The following is an 18,119-nucleotide window of genomic DNA, read 5'->3' as shown; positions in this document are numbered from 1 at the left end:
CTCCTGCTCGAGGTAGGAAACCCTCAGGGAAAGGCGGTGCATACGTTTCTTGCAACTGCTGTGGGGGGCAGCTGATTTCTTTGCTCGGCGTTGACGGGTGGCTGCGGTACCCCGGCTCCGTACCGCTGGAGACCTGCGCCGTCTGGGTGACCCAGGGAGCGCGGAGGAGGATGCAGCTGTCCCGGTAGATGTTGTGGTAGACTGCGTGTCCCCCTCCTCCTGGGCCACCAGCCGCCGATATTCAGCGACAGTAGCCTCCAGCCTCCGTTGCCGGGCCCGTTTAGCCAGCTCCTTCCGGGTTGGTTTGGAAGGAGCATCTATATGAAGAAAGAAAGACATAGTCTGGAACCAATGCTCTTTAAGATTAACAAAAAATGATTCAGCAGAAAGTTGTGTCACAGTAGAACTAGCAACTTGCAAGTGCAGTGCATAACTATTGTGGCCAGTATCTATCTAACCTCCCACTTCTTCACCCTTGCTCTAACATTAGTGGGAGTTTAAGGAATCAATTCTACGAGCACTATGGACTCACTCCATTAGAGTCGACTATGACAGTACACTAGTCTTATTCTTCTTCTTCTCTCTTGTTTAGCAAAATTGGTACGTTAACTTCTGCAAGCGGGCATAATGCCAGCGCAGTCAACTTGCACCCGAGGAAAACAGACGCCCGCCATGATGAGTGAGACAGACTTGCGTTACTGTACCAGTCCAGTACATACAGGTGGTGATGCTCTTACTTTTCTATTACGGGTGGCACTGAGAATACACTGTTACACGGGCTACTGCTTAATTAATTTAAGTTTCACCCTACAGTGCCAATGAATACTAGAAAAGGAAAATGAAGAAGATAAATAATCTGATTATCTATCACTGCACATGGTATATATTTACTTACATATGGGATGACTTTAGGTGCTTTGCTTTTTATTGAGTGAACAGTGATACATCCACACATAAATGACCGAGTTCTACTAAACTTATTAACAGAGGTAGTGAGCGGCCATCGTAATAGCCGGATATATGCTGTGCTTGCAATACAAACTACTGCTACTATGCATGGTAGTATTCAGACAAAATTACAACTTCTTTTCCTTGCCTTTCCTACACTGGGACGGACGTGCGGGTGCGGTGTTACATGCTCTTCAATGTAACACTTAGTTCATCCAGTGACCGTCTACTCTCTCTAGATACACATATGCTATCTAAGAGTCAGATAGGACCATGATCCAGGCATCCATCCATTCAAACTATGGGGCAGATTAGGATTGCGGATTTCCTGCATCGTCCAGGCCGGCGGAATCCACCGCCGGCCCGGAGGATGCGGGAAATCCGCAGCGGACTGAAAAAGACCCGCCGCCAGATTAGGATGGCTGGGGGATCATTTTTCAGTCCGCAGCTTTTCCGCCGCGGACTGAAAAACGATCGGAAAAGCATTGGAAAAGCACTAACATGGCTGGCGGTGTCTATCAGACACCGCCAGCCATATTAGGATGTCTGGAGGAACACATGCCTTTACACAGCGGCATTTCCGACGTGCAAAGGCATACTGATTTTTGTTTGGAGGCCCGTTGCGGGCCCCCAGAGGTGAAGGGGGGGTGAGGGGTGCACATGGGGGGTACCTATGGTACACCCCTGCATTTGCCTGCACAAAGCGGCAGGCACCACACGGTGCCTGCCGCTTTGTGCATGCAAATGCACAACTTACATTGTTATCATTGCGGCGGGTGCTGCTTCAAGCAGCACCCGCCGCAATGATAAAAATACAGGATGTGACCGCCAGGGTGGCGGTCACATCCTAATTACCACGGAGGGACCGCCACTGCCCCTGCGGACGGTCCCTCCTAGTCTATGGTGGCGGACGGACTCAGGTCCGTCCGCCATCATAATAGGCCCCTAAATGTCAATCATTCTTCTTCATGTCTCTCATCTGGACAAACCTTACGTTTTCTCATGGGGAGCAGCACACTATGCAGTCTGCAATCTCAATAAGTAAGGAATATAAGAGCTTACCACTGCCCGCCACTACCGTGGCAACCCGCACAGCAGTTTGGTCCGGCACTTCCACCGCCTCCTCCCCAGAGCATTCCTCCTCCACCTCCGCGCTGGGCCCAGCACCAGATGTTCCACCTACAAAGTACATTTAAGAAAGTTAGATTTCATAGACATACACCACTCACTAGAATTTTGTCTAGGAATGAAGAAATGTGAATACAGAAACCAATCTAATAATTTGTGACTGTCTACTCTAAAGTAAAATTTTCCAGTGAAGGGTCTTGTCTTGCTGCACTTTTTGGCACAACTGATGAATGCTTGCTTTTTAACATGCACGATTTTTCTCATAACAGACAGAAGCTTCACTTCTAAGAAAAAAACATCAACATCACCACTAGGACAGAGGGACCAACGATTCAGCACCAAAAAGAAAAATTAAAGTTCAAACCAGGTGAGGGCTCGGCTTGCCCACAATAAATGTGTGAAATAAATCACTATTAGCACTTTTCCATTTTTAATCAACCGTTTCTGTTTTATGACAAGCTTGATTTTAATAAATATTTTTACTTTTAATAAAGCTTTAAAACTTAAATAGACTCTGTGGTTTTTGGTCATGAGTGAATGAACAAAAGGTTTTGCAATTTGCAAGCATGAGTCCGTGCCTCTGACACTTCTGGACTCTGACTCCATACTCTTGTCCTGCGTTGGATAATCATCATTGGGGATCAATCATCAATGAATTTGGGAGCTAAATGACTCTGCCACACTATCTAGTCAGTAAGGAGATTGGGGGTTCTTCAAAGTCTGATATCACTGAGGTATGTGGAAAGTCTACCTGCGCCTATTATAATTGATAAACAATGCACTATTTAGTGTCCATAGTTCTGTCTGTGCAGATTTGTCCCTGCAACAGTAGTAGAATGGATTGTCCTCCTATCCAAACCAAAAGTAAAGTAGTATCTTATTCTTTCTTGGTGGTCATTCACCTTTTTATTGTTGGCAATTGTCAAAGCATAAACATTTAGAAGACTTGAAAAGACATTATGGACAATCCCAGAGGACTGCACCCAGTGCATAGAGCTATTGCTAACTAGAATGGGAGTCCAATGGAATTGCCAAATGTGCAATCTTACTTAGCTACACAGACAGACTAATAACAATAATCTAGTAATACCACAGGGAGTCATAGTCGAGGCAGGATAAGAATTTAGATACAGTCTACAAGAAGATCAAAGACGATTTAGAAAAAAATTGAATGAGGAACGCTAGGAAAAAATAGGTACTCTATATTAAAATTAAAACTTACCGGGGCCAGCAAAGGAGCCCTCGCCTGACCGATCCTGTTCAGCAGCAGCCTCCTCCAATGCCCTCTTGCCCCTGGGGGAAGCTGATGTACAACATGAAAGAAAGAAAGACCAGAAAACATGGATGATATTTGTCAACCAAATCAAACATTTCAAAAGAACAATAACAAAATATTTTGGCGAAATAGCAAATAGACAACTATTCCACAGGATATATTGACCGATCTCATGTGGTCTACTACGTTATTAGTATTGCTTGATTTGCGGACCGTAGACTTGGAAAGTTCTTATGTAACTCACTAAACAAACTACTAAAAAGGTTCGCCTAGGACTGGCAGGCAGCAGTCCGCAGCACGCGAAGTGACAGACAAAGTCCATCGTGATTGCAGATCAGCGACAACACTAAAAAGTTTCCCACTACATTAACCAGTCATTAAAATACTCAAACTATCAATCCACCACCACTATTTCTTCTTATCGCCATGTGTACAAAGGAAGGACTGGACTTGAGTCTGTAGGGGCTGATTTAGAAGCCCCTTGCGGCTCTTTTGCTCCATTGTTGCGTGACTTTTGTGACGCAGCGGCAGAACAAAAGAGGCGCCATGGTGCGGCGTATATTAACAACGTGACGCATATGGGAGATGCATCACGCTGTAAAGCCCTGCGCCATCAGGGGGCTTTCCGGCGCAAGGGAGGGCGTTCCTGCGCAGGAACGCATCCTAAAAGTGGCTGAGGGAAATCTACAAGATTTTAATCAGTCACTTTGAGGACAATGATGCGTGACTCAAACCCTGCGCCTGCTTGAAGCAGACGTATGGCTTGACGCAGCATTGGGGAGATAGGGCACCCCAGAGCATTGCTGGAGCTGCGCCATCGTTGCGACGCAACTCCAGCAATGCGCCGCCTTTACGGCACTGATGCGTAACGCTTTGGTGATGTTTTCGGCCCATGGTGCGCCGCATTGTAAATACGGCGCACCATGGGTGGTGGTGGCGTGGTGCACAATTACTGGTGCATCCCTGCTACTTTGCAGAGATGCGCCGGTAATTAAAAATCTGACCCTTAGTGTCTAGCATTACGCAGTTCTTGAAACTACACTCATACATAATTTCACAGGACAATGAAATGAACACAAAATCGAAAACAAATAAGCATAGTAGCAACGCTACTGAGAAGGAGAGCAGTGCACCTGAAATGCACAGAAGATTTTGAAATATAATTTATCTACAATGTAATCAGCAGCATTAATGCTCTTGGTAAAAAACAAAAATTTGCAATATAATAACACACAGAGCAGGAGAAAATAGAGTAGTAAAGAAATAGCTACTACTACTCACCAAGCCCGGGGATCTCAAGGCCGAGCAGGTCGAGCAGATCGCGTTCCCGGTCTAGGAGGTGCGCCGGACCCGAGAGTGTTGGTACATGGCCCAGCACACCTTCTCCCACCGCTTCCGGCGCTTCTGGATCCCGTACCCGCTAGCGATCTTGCCGCCTGCCATGATGGTCCTGGGGAGGCGGCGCTGAACATAAAATATTAGTGCGGCTACCTTCTCCGCGCTGAAGATCTCCCGGGCTGCGACCTGCTCCCCCCTCAAACGTCCGCACGGGAGCCGGCACGGGGTGCGGGACCCTTCCCCTTCTCAGGATGCTTCCCGGCTCCCTTTACCATGGTCTGGGCAGAAAAGAAGCTAAATAATAAAGAAAAAATAGAATAGGAAAGAAGAAAAGAGTTTAAAAAAGTAGTTTAAAATTAACCAAAACTAGCAGAAAACACAAAAAAATAGAGCTAGAAAAATAGAGGGATAGATAATAAGTAAAAAAGATTAAAAAAAACTGCAAACAAGCAAAGGATGGCAGAGATTCAGAGAGGATACAAAAAGCATGCCCAGAACCATAGCAATGAATGAGAAACAAGATGGTCGTGCCCGTTCACGACCGCGTGGGTAAGTTCGCGCAAGATTTTCCTCGCGATCACACGCAAAATTGTACTAGCGAGCCGCACACTTTGCGAGATTACACATCGCGCCCGGAAACGGAAATACGTCATGCAAACAAGATGTCCGCGCCCGTGAACGACCGTGAGGGTAACTTTGCGCCATTGCGCTACAAGCGGCTCGCTAAAACGCACAAAACCTTGCGAACTAACACGCCGCACAAAAAAAACGCATATTCGCACAAATTTGCGGCTTCCGAATTCGATCTCGCGCAAGTTCGCGCCCCGCGAATCCCGCGAAATTGCAGAAAAACGAGTTTTGCAAAACTGAAAGCACTCAGCAGATGCAAAAGTTCAAACTCATCATTAGTAACCATTCCCTGTAGTGCTTCCTGAGGGGCCCATCCAGAGTTCAGTTGCCTACTTGCAACTATTCTATGACCCTGCTCTGACCCTCACAGCAGGCTCATAGAATAGCTACAAGTAGGCCACAAAGGTCCTGGAAAAAAAAATTGCACTGCAACAGAAAGCAAATTACAGATAAGGAAGCAGGTGCCAGACTGGAATTTTAAAACAGTGACACATTAATAAATCAACCCCAAATTGATTCATGTCAGTTGAAGCAGGGCAGGTGTGCTTGCTTTTCCCCCCATAATCTCCAGTGATGAACCATGGCATTGATGTATCAGAGGGTGGCATGGGTGAAACAGAGGGTGGCAGTGGTGAAACAGAGGGTGCTGTGAACCTGTGATGATGAACCAGACGTAGAAACAACATAGTCGCGACCGTTGCGAGCCGACAAGTAAGTTCGCAATTGCGAACTGGTACAAAACCCTCGCGAAGTGGCAGAAACCCTTGCGAACACAAAAAAAAAAAATCTGCAAATTCGCGGATTTTGCGGATTGCGAGTTCGCAAATACGCAAATTCACGAACACCAGATTCACAAAATTTGCCCATGCTTAGTAGTAGTGACCTCTCACTCACCCCACCCACCACCACCCTCCCTGTGGGCATGGGGCCCTGTTGGGAGTTGTAGTGCTGGTCTCTCACACACCCCACCCACCTCTCAACACACCCCACCACCCTCCCTGTGGACATGGGGGCCTGTTGGGAGTCGTAGTAGTGACCTCTCACTCACCCCACCCACCACCACCCTCCCTGTGGACATGGGGGCCTGTTGGGAGTTGTAGTGCTGGTCTCTCACACACCCCACCCACCTCTCAACACACCCAACCACCCTCCCTGTGGACATGGGGGCCTGTTGGGAGTTGTAGTGCTGGTCTCTCACACACCCCACCCACCACCACCCTCCCTGTGGACATGGGGGCCTGTTGGGAGTCGTAGTAGTGACCTCTCACTCCCCCCATCCACCACCACCCTCCCTGTGGACATGGGGGCCTGTTGGGAGTTGTAGTGCTGGTCTCTCACACACCACCACCCTCCCTGTGGACATAGGGGCCTGTTGGGAGTCGTAGTAGTGACCTCTCACTCACCCCACCCACCACCACCCTTCCTGTGGACATGGGGGCCTGTTGGGTGTTGTAGTGCTGGTCTCTCACACACCCCACCCACCTCTCAACACACCCCACCACCCTCCCTGTGGACATGGGGGCCTGTTGGGAGTCGTAGTAGTGACCTCTCACTCACCCCACCCACCACCACCCTCCCTGTGTACATGGGGGCCTGTTGGGAGTTGTAGTGCTGGACTCTCACACACCCCACCCACCTCTCAACACACCCCACCACCCTCCCTGTGGACATGGGGGCCTGTTGGGAGTTGTTCACATTTTGGTGAGTATGTGGCCCACATGCATGGGTTGGGGCCTGGGAGATGTGTCTTCTCAGTTGTGTAAGGCAGACCATGTCGGTGTGATAGTGGTGCTTGGTTTGTATTTACCAGCCTCTTCTCCCTCGTCGATTCCTTCCAGGCTCTCTGGGTGCAGTATGCCGAGCACCTTTTCCTCCTATTCTGCATATGGTAGGGGCTCAGGGGGTGTGCCGCCGCCAGAGTGGTGTGCCCCCAGGTGGTTTTTTGCACGGATCCCTTTGACCCTGGTTTTGAGGTCGTGCACCGCCTCTGGCTCTCGTGCTTTGTTCGTGGCACGGTCCCTGACGCATTCACCCGACTGACTATCCTGTCCCACATGTGGTTTTTGGATGCCACGATGGTCTGCTGGACTAGTGTGCCGAAAATGTGGTGTTCAACACGATGATTTCATCCACCATGACCTTCAATTCTGTCTCAGTGAATTTAGGGTTTTTCTTTGGTGCCATGGTGTGTGCTATTCAAGGTGTGGGTGGAGTGGGTTGGGATGTGCAGGTGTGTGGTGTGTAGGAATGGTGTGGTGGGTGTGTTTGTGTACTGGTTGTATGTGTGAAAGTTGTGTCTGCTGTTCGTCGTATTGAGCCTCTTGCTAGCAGCAATGCTGTGATGCAAAGGATTGTGGTAGTGGGTGGGAATCATTTTATACTCTGTGTCGTGGTTGTGTCCCAGTGGTTGTTGCCAGTCAGGTGCTAGGTGGGTGTATTGGCTTGTGTGGATTTTTAGGTGCTTGGGCGGGTGTCATTGTGGCTTGTGATTGGTATGGGTGTTTCAGGTGGGTGGTTGTCCTGTTTAGTGTGTTTTGTATTTACTTCCGTCAGCCGTTTTGAAATTGGTTTGACGGTAGGGATGGTGTTCGTGTTGGCCTTCCGCTGGGATGCTCCGTTTCTCGTTGCATTGGTTCCGTTGCGGTCGTGGATGGAGGTGAGTTCCGTAGGACTGGCGGCGTTATCCTAATCGCGGGCACGGAGCCTCCGCAGGTATTGCGGTGGCTGTGCCTGTTCCCGCGGTCATGTTCGTCCGCGGCGGGCGGTGTTTCTTAGGTTCCGTCCGCTTGCGGTGGTCTCAGGTGTACTCCGTCCGCCGCGGACGGAGTTTGATGTGGTCCGTCCGCCGCGGTCGGAGTTTCATTACATTATTATCCTAATCACAACGGCGGTTTATCCGCGGAGCGGTCGGGAGTATCTTGGCCGCTTCCTTGGCGGATGGAACCCGTTTCCGTCTGCGATCCTAATCGGCTCCTTCATTTGTTATTGGTTTCTTAACTGAGTATTTGTATGGGTAAATGAATGTCTATGTGGTTTGGTGGGGGGGGGTGTGATTGCCAAAATAATTCATTCAGTAGGTATATGAGGTTAAGACTACATGTTATAACAGTTGTTTCAGTGAGTGTATATGTTTATGGGTGTGGTGGTGATGAAATATTTCTCTCAATGGTACATCTCCATTAATTTGAAAACAAAGGCAGTGTATGTGACATTTATATCTAATTAAGTGTTCCTAAGACTTGGTGATTGTATGAGTCACTATATGGATAACTGTATACTTGTAATGTGATTTTATAGCACAGTTGGTGTGAGTTACTATCTATATAAATAGATGAAGTGGTGTTTGTATATGTGTGTAGGTGAGTAAATGTAAGTATAATCAATTGCTTGCATAAGTCAGAAGACTGTCTGTATATTTATAAGTGAATACAATGTGTGCTGGTGTGTATTGTTGAAATAGGCGTATAAGTATATTTGATAGTGTTCTGTTGATTATTCACTGCAAATAACACTGAATCTATAGGTACCTGATTAGATGTGTATATAGTTCTATGAATAACTGAGTGGGTGTTTAGAAATTTCTATTGGTGTGTCAATGGTTTCAAATATGGCACTTTTTTTTTACAGTGAGTGATGAAAGATTATACTAGTGTGTGATGAGGTGTATTTGATTGTCACATGGATGATGTCATCAGTGATGTCATCAGTGATGTCATTTGAGATGTCATCAGTGATGTCATCAGTGATGTCACTGACCATGTCATGAATGATGTAATATGTGACACATCAGCTGTGGATTGCGGGCGCGCAAGTTATACAGAGTACAACTAACTATAAAGGGGGAATTTCAATGTTTTGTATGAGTAAAATGACCAGCTAACTATAACTGGTGTGAAACCTATGGTTTTTTCAGTGAATTTGCAAGGTTTTTTAAATGCTAATTCCTAACTATAACGTGTGTGAAACCTATGGTTTTTTCAGTGAATTTCTAAGGTTTTTTAAATGCTAATTTCTAACTATAACGTGTGTCAAACCTACGTTTTTTGTCAGTGAATTTGCAAGGTTTTTTAAATGTTAATTTCTAACTTCAACATGTGTCAAACCTATTGTTTTTTCAGTGAATTTGCAAGGTTTTTTAAATGCTAATTCATAACTATAACGTATGTTAAACCTATGGTTTTTTCAGTGAATTTGTAAGGTTTTTTAAATACTAATTTCTAACTATATCAGGTCTGAAACATATGGTGTTTTCAGTGAATTTCCATAGTTTTTAACATGCTATTTTCATTATCTGTTTTTATATTTTTTATATTTTCTTTCACAAACTACCTTTGTATATTATAATAGATTGACTGTATCTAGTAATATGCAATGGGACAGCTAATTTTTAAAATTTGGTTAAAGTTGAACAGTATAGTCTACATCTTTAATCAACAATAAACACTCACATTTGTCATTTTCCTTTTATTTTTGTGATTTCTTTCAACGTGCGAGCACCGTGCGCGCTCCTCGCAAATTTTATTTTTAAATAAAAAAATGTTTTTTGGGCCTTTGGGGTCCTTCAGGGACCCCATGAGAAGGCCTAGGGGGTCAGGGAGTCTCTACCCTGCCTCCTTTTCATGTTCTCCACTATTGTTTTGAGCTCTCTTCTGCCTCGAGGGTGCGTGCAACGTGCGCGCACCTCGCGTATTTATTTTTTTTAATGGATTTTTTTGCCCCTCGGGTTCCTTCAGGGACCCCCTGAGAAGGCCTATGGGGTTAGGGAGTCTCTACCCTGCCCTCTTTTCACATTCTCCACTATTGTTTTTGAATGACTTCTGCCTCGAGGGTGCGCGCAACGTGCGCGCACCTCGCGTTTTTTTTTTTTTCTTAAAAAGGGATTTTTAGCTTCACGGGGTCATTCAGGGACCTCCTGAGAAGGTCTAGTGGGTCAAGAAGTCTCTTCCCTGCTTCCTTTTCACGTTTTTAAACTTTTACGAAAATTGGGCAAAACGCCATTTTCATGCGACGGTCACGCACCCGTGCGCGCACGAAAGTCATGTGACTTGAAAACAACACTTTTGATTGGTTTATAGTAGTTTCTGTTCCAGAATCTTCAAAAAACACACCCACTTCCCTCACTATCTCTTTCACTTTCTTTGGAGAAGGAGCTTTGGTTGTTTGTTCCAGCCTTGGAGTTTTCTTCAAAGATTTCTACAGAAAAGATGGCAGAGAGACAGCAGGCCCTGGATTCCTCCTCTTCAGAATCTGATGTGGACATGGCTCAACAGCAGCCACCTTCCAAGAAGAAGCAGGGCTCATTTATTTGGAAGTTCTTCAGCTTTCCTGAGGGGCAAAAAAAGGTGAAGCCACCCAAAGTAACTTGTACTCTCTGTCACACTGTGCTATCAAGGGGAAACCCACAAAAAAAATATTCTTTTAGTATACATAACTGTGTTGCATCATGTTAAAAATAAGCACCCTCACCAATATGCACAGGCTGCAACTAGACCTCTCGTAATGCAAGTTCCCCCTGCTCTTCCCAGTACTTCATCTGGAGCACCAACAGCATCTCCTTCAACATCTGCATTAGATGTCCGCCCTCTTTTGAGCAAAGTCCATATGAGATGCAATTTGTGCTATGAAATACTTTGTTATGGAGAGCAGAGTCTCAATCTGATCAAAAACAGGATTAGGCAGTACCAATGCTCCAGAAAGTAATTTTTTGTATTTGATTTGCTTTGTTCCTGTTGAGCAGTTTTTTGTTTCCTGTTTTTTTTGTACAAAAAAAATATAAAACTTCAAAAAAGAAATAAAATATATAAAGTTGTTTAAAAACAAAAATGAATAAATAAAGTTCATTTCAGAACTAACCTCACTTTACAAAGAAGAGCTATATCTTTTATAGACTGTGTTATACTTTTTTAAATGAATGTGTCGTGTATAAATGAATGACTGAAATGACTGAGTGAAAAGGAGGAAAGGATTGATGGAATGAGTGAGGAAAGGGTAGTATGGTGAGTGAGGAAAGGGGAGTCAAAGAGTGACTGAAACAAGGGGACTAAGGGTAGGGAAGTAAGGTACGTGGAGAGAAAGAATAAGGAAAGAAAAATGAGAGAGGAGGAGTGAGAAAATGGGAGCATGTAACAGAGACAGAGAAGGGGAGCAAGAGATGAAAAGGGAGAAGTAGAGCAGAGTGAAGGGAGTGAAGGTAAAAGAAGTTGACTGACAGGGAGAGAAGGGGTATGAGGGTGAGGAAAGGGGGGTAATGGAAAGTGAGAGATGGGAAGTGAGGGAGAGAAAAGTGGAGTTAGGGGACGGAGGAACTTAGAAAAGGGGAATAAGAGAAGGGGAGTAAAGAGTGGAGTGAGAGAAGGAGAGCGAGGGGGAGTGAGGAAAAGGGAACGGGAAAGTGAAAGGGGAAAAATACAGACAGGATAAAGTGGAGTGGAGAAGGGTAGTGATGGTGAGTGAAGGGCAGTGACACTTAGGGAAGCTGTATGAGGTGAGGGAAGGAGATTAAGAGAGAGGAAAGGGGACTGAGGGATAAAGTAGGAGTGAAGGAAACAGAAAGAGAAAGACAGGAAAGGTGAGGGAGAGAAAGAAAGCAGGAGAGAAAGAGAGGGAGAGCAAGTGACTGAGAGGGAGTAAGGTGGTTAGACTGATTGAGATCGAGGGAGAGAGGGGGAGACATAACCAATGAAATTTCTTCCCACACAAATTCAAAACCAAACTAACATTTTAATTGGTTGTAAATTTCAATACTTTCAACCTTCCCCCACTGCTCTCTCTGCCTGTTACCATATTAAGTCTCCAGAGAACACCTAACTGAACTCAAAAGGTGAAAAGTTCATCACTCAATGTTGCAAACCAAAGCAGCAAGTGTGTTTGTCTTCTCAATATTCCAGCTTATCCTGTGCAATGTTCTTTTCAATGACTTTTTCTAAACCAATAGTATTATTCCTTTTAAAAACCAGTAGTATGCACCCTAGTTTTCAATGTTAAATTATCAGAAACCACCAATCATTTCTTTTTTTTTCAAGTGCACTGAATCTAATCCTCATTTTTTTCTAAACTCCTATTTTTCAAACTGCCATTTCATTTCCAGAGCCCATCTGAGTACAACCAGATCTGCCTTCAAGATGCTTAGAGTGTGGATTGTAGGACACAGTTTTATTTTCTGGGGTGAAAGGTATGCAGCAAATAGATGCTTTCTCAACCTTGATTTACCAAATGTGGATATTATGTGGATTGGCCAGAGAGGATTGAGATGTCACCAATTGATGCCATTGGTAAAATCCTTTTTGCATCTCCCACACCTTGACCTCATAATTGTGCACTGTGGTGGAAATGACCTTGGACTGGGGTAGGTCTGGAAATGCTTTTAAAGGACACCTTTGGGCAATTGATGTCACTTTTTCCACAAACTGCCTTTGTATATTCTAATATATGCCAAAGGCAAAAATGGAACTGGTCCAACCAATATTGTCCGCCGATTGAGAAAGCAAGGAAACATGTGAAAAAGTCTGTTTCCACCGTGCACGCACCTCGCACTTTTTTTCACAAAAAAAGGGTTTTTTGCCCTTCGGGGTCCTTCAGGTACACCCTGAGAAGGCCTAGGGGGTCAGAGAGAATCTACCCTTCTCCCTTTTCATGTTCTCCACTTTAATTTTTCACTCCATTCTGAAACTACACAAAATGGTGGCTGAACGGTGCGAGCACCGTGCGTGCACCTCGTGATTTAAAAAAAAAAAATGTTGGGGCCCTTAGGGGGTCAGGGACTCTCGAACCTGCCCCCTTTTCATGTTCTTCACTTTTATTTTGCCCTCTTTTCAGCCTCACTCTGACAAATTGGCTACCAACACTTCCTGGTTACCACCGAATAGAATGTTCACAGACGTCTAACAGCAAATCAAAATTCCGCTCGCACACACGGAATTATACCAAATTTGGCAAAAAAGTAGTCCTCGGTTCAGACTTGTGCCTTTTGCTTAAATGGTGTAAATATGTTCAGTAGTTTCTGAGAAAATTACAAATAAATGTACATATATATTTATAGCATCAGTGGATGCGCGCATCTTGCGCGCACACTAAGCGCACTGTCACGATCACGCGCTGAATGCTAATTGGCTGTCAAGTGGTTGTGATCATTCAAAATCAGATACAGAGCTATGGGATCCCAGAGCTGACTAGATATTGAGCAGATATTGAACACCTCAATCTGAAAGTCCCATATATACAAAGTCCTGTGAACAGCGCCTCCGAGACCTGCTGCGGTTGGGTCCCACTGGATATCCAGAAACAAAACTTCAAAAAGCGTGAAGGTAGCACCTGGATGAAGTCACAAGACAGGCAAATGTAACCTTTATCAAAATTCTTTATTCTTCTTTGTATTTAGGAAATAGGACAACATCCAACGTGTTTCGTTCCCGTTGTGGGAACTTCATCAGGGCGAATAGCAAAAATGAATGGACCACATACAATTTGGTAATTACAGATAATAAGTAGTCAAATCCGAGGAAGACCAGCAGAGTCCAATTTCAAAGCAGCGTCTTAACGAAATTGCAGAAGAACTATTTCATAGGCTGTAGTAATTTACTCCAGGTCGATCGACTCAAGATCAATATATGGATATGGGCAAAATTTAACCCACATCAGAAAATCCAAATGAAGTCCCAGAAAGTCCATGTAATGAAACCTATTAAGGACCAGATTCCAATAGCAATGATGGACCACTTCAGTTTAGTGAAAAAGCACGTCCATTAAATAGTTCAAAAGCCGTCTGTTTGAAAATTCGAACAATAATAAAGGTGTGAATCCAGAACATTCAGTATACTCGTGGATGTCCGTATGTGTCCAATATGCAGGTCAGGTCGTCTGCAATCATGTATGACACATTGTTTATTGGTATAAGATGCCCATCTTCAAATAAGTGTGGAGCAAGAAAACATATGAGGCTAAGGTAAGCCACCAATGTTCAAATCAAGTCAGCCAGTGTTGGAACATTCGAAACCAGGAAGTGTTGGCAGCCATTTTGTGCCTCGGCGGAAGCGAGGGTCCAGAAATTAGTGGAACAAGTGTTCATAATGTATAAAGGGGGAAGGTAAGAAATATTTTGACCATCAGGGGGTCCCACAGGGATCCCTAGGGTCCCCCAAAAATATTTTATTTTTGTTGAAAAAACAGAGAAATGTGCGCTGGGTGCATGGATCCGCCATAAAAAAAAATAAAAACTAAGCGCAGGCTCCTGTGCTTGTTTAAAAATTAGCTACCTGGGATGGTCAAATCTCTGGGTCTAAAATATTACATTTGATGGTGGTCCAGAGGGGCTGTAGTATGCTGCTCAGCCAGGATGTGTGTAGTTTAGAATGTTGAATACTACAGGGGCCCTGTAGCCCGGGGTCCGCCATTCCTCAGTGCTACAAAATAACTGGGTGAGGGAGCTCAAAGGTCCATCTAAACCCCCAGGGATTACCACCCTCCGGGGCTTTTTTAATTTTGGGAGGGGGGCTGCGTGGTCTCCATTTTGGAGCAGTGGAAAGCCTTGGGGAACACCACCCCACAGGAGTGGGACACTGCTGTTTGTTATGGCAGGGCGGAAGTCGAGGTTCTCGCTGTGTCATAGCAAACTTGAGGGCATATTAACAAGTGCTATTTCGCCGCAATTTTTTTGCAAAAAAACAAAAATGCTGTGAAAATGATATTGCCCTATTTACTAGGTGATGCAAAGATGCATTCATGCATGTTAGCAGCCAGTTTGCTAAGGGGTCGCCTCGTATCTCCAATGAATTGCAATGTAGGTGTTCTCGTGGGAATGTAGGTGTTTCTATGAGAATATAAAAAGGAAGAGGGAGGTATGACAACACCGTTGTATTTACAAGGCGGTCCTGGATTTGAGGACCGATAGGAAAACTCTCGCTAATTGCGGTTTATGTCGGATCCTAACATGTGTTCTGAAGTAGACTTAAACATGTTTAATATGTGGGGTGGATTGATATGTTAAGTGCACAGTCCTATATTAACAAGATATTGGGGCATATTTACAAGTACAGCATTAAAATTATCGTTGCTTAAGCGTTAGGAAAGTGTTGTTAAATTTGTTGTGGTTTCCTTGAAGCGTAAGCGGAGTGTGCTGGACTAACATATGCTAGTGCTGCGGAAGGCTGTGAACCATGATTCTGGAGCTATGGGCATGGTTCCGTCATGTGCTATATGAGAAATCAACTGAATCGGGTGTCTGTATTGTAGTGCTGAGGTCACCCGGGTATTAAACGCAAATGTGTCATTTTATCTGTAAAGTACCACAGCATGGCAAACATGGAAGGTACGGGGTATCACTGACCCTATATTCATCCATAGTTGCACACATAAAAGATGGTGGAAATGACATATTTCTGCGAATATGAATGTTTGTTATACATTCAGTGGAGTGTTGTAGCTGTAGTAATACAGGGCTATGAAAGCTTTATAAATATAATATAAATATACACACACTCTCATTTTTCTCAGCAACCACTATTTTCTATTCAAATCTTTTTTATAGTGTTGCCCATATTCTTATTAATATAAGAGGGCATGATTTACTTTCAGATAAAGTGGAATAGAAGTGCTACTAAAAACACTCACTACTTCATCTTTCTTTGTTGGTTTTTGTACATTTATTTTCAATTACTCTTTATGAAAACGTTGGCATTAATATTTTTTTACATGTTTACTGCTTGCAGCGATAAACCTCCAGTTCTTCATGAGTGAAAATAGGTCACAATAGTAGAACCGAGGCACAAGAAAGCAGAGAAACAAACGTGGAAAATGCAAAAAGGGGGCTGGGTAGAAACACCCTGACCCTCTAGGCTTGCTCAGGGGGTCCCACATGGACCCTCAAGGCACCCAAAAATGTATATATATTTTTTTTAAATCGCAGGGTTTGCGTACGTACGCGAACTCCGTGAAAAAAAAAACCTGGGTCTGCTTTTTAAAAATTAGCCCCCGGGGGGACCAAATCCTGAGGGCAAAATGATTAAAAAAGTGTAGGGGGGGTCCCAATCCCCCAACACTGCCACGGGGACCGCAACCCCTGGGGCAAATTAATTGTGATTGCGGGGGGGATAGAGCCCCCCCACAGCCCCGGGGACCACCACACCCCCGGGGCTTTTTTCTGAGTATGCGGGGGGGCTCATGGCCCCCCCGCAGCCCCGGGGACCACCACTACCAGGGCTTTATTTTAGTGATGGGGCCTCTAAGGCCATCCCCAGGGCTTTCTTTCTAGGTATGTGGGGGGGCTCACAGCCCCCCTGCAGCCCCGAGGACAGCCACCCCGGGTGCTTCATTTTTTTAATTAAAAAAAAAACCTGTGGGGGGCTCAACCCCCCCCACATGCCCCAGGAACCGCCACCTCCCTGGGGCACTTATATGTAAAATAGGGGGGCCCGTGATGGACCCCCCAGCCCGGGGGACCACCACCCCCGGGGCTTTGTTAATGTTAGGAGGGGGCTGCACGGCCCCCCTCCTGGAGCCCTCGATTGCGCTGGGGACCGCCACCCCCCAGGGCCAGCTCCTGCAGTATCCCGGGGTACCCACCCCTGGGACACTGCTGTTTGCTGTGGTAGGGCGGGAGCCTTGCGGCTCCCACCCTACCACAGCAAACTGCTTTGATTTTTGAAAGAGAGAGCAGGAAACCTGCTCTCTCTTTCAAAAGTCAAAGCTGATAGCATGTTAGCTGTTCCCCATACAGAAAAGCAATGCCGGCTCCCGCAGGATACGAAGAGCCGGCAGGGACCGTGGGGGGCTTGGGAACCCCCCCATGGCCCCCAACGAGGAAGGCCAGACCCCGGGGATGGGGTCCCCAGGGCCAGAAGTGGCCCTGCAGGGGGGCCATGCGGCCAACCCTCCACCCCCAAATTTTTTTTTTTAAATGGCTGGCCCCGGGGGATGGGTTCTCTGGGGCCTTAAAGGGGGCATAGGAGGGGGCTATGCAGCCCCTCTCCACAAAAATGTTAAAAATAAAGTTGCCCATGCCCCGGGGGATGGGGTCCCCGGGGCCGGAATTGGCCACGGGAGGGGAGCCACGCGGCCTCCTTCCCGATTTAAAAAATAAAGAAAAATTGGGGGCAGGCCCTGGGGGATGGGGTCCCCAGGGCCAAAAACGCATTCCCCTGACGCATACTGGAGGTTCCTGGTGTTCTAGTTGGCTCCCAGGGACCCCCAGTATGCAAGGGGAATTAATCCCCCAACTTAGAACGCATTACGGGGCATGTTTGCACAGTTGTGAAGGTAGGGGGCGGGGCTTGAGGTGACATGTGTGCAAACACACCCTGTGGCGCGTTTTAGCTTGGGGAACATATCCCTCTTCAATCCAGAGGGTACCGCTAGTAAGTGCCACGGAGCTGCGTTGCAGAGTGTTGTAAAAAGGGGGCGTGCCCTCTGAACACCTTTCTGCAACGCAGCTCCCTGGCGCAAACTGGAGGTACCTGATGGGCTAGTTGGCTCATAGGTGACCTCAGGATTGAAGAGGAATATATTCCCCAACCTAAAACGCGCCACAGAGCGTGTTTGCACACATGTCTCCTCAGGCCCCGCCCCTTCCTTCACTATTGAGTGAAATATTCCTCTAAAATCAGACAAAGTACGAATTCCGATTTACTCACATGTTATCACGAGAGATGTCAGTGCTGCATCTTTGAGCCCAGGACAGACCCTGAAAAGTAAACGTAACCATACTTACAGTAGCTTCCATAGGCTAACAGTGACTGGTTTTACTTGGAAATTCTTCTAAATGTGGTGTTTTGGAACTCTAAAAAATTCCTCTAAAATCAGCCACACT

Source organism: Lissotriton vulgaris, chromosome 2_1 (assembly GCF_964263255.1).
Source record: "Lissotriton vulgaris chromosome 2_1, aLisVul1.2, whole genome shotgun sequence".
NCBI lineage: Eukaryota > Metazoa > Chordata > Amphibia > Caudata > Salamandridae > Lissotriton > Lissotriton vulgaris.
The sequence above is the reverse complement of the archived record's forward strand: the minus strand, read 5'-3'. Positions refer to the sequence as shown.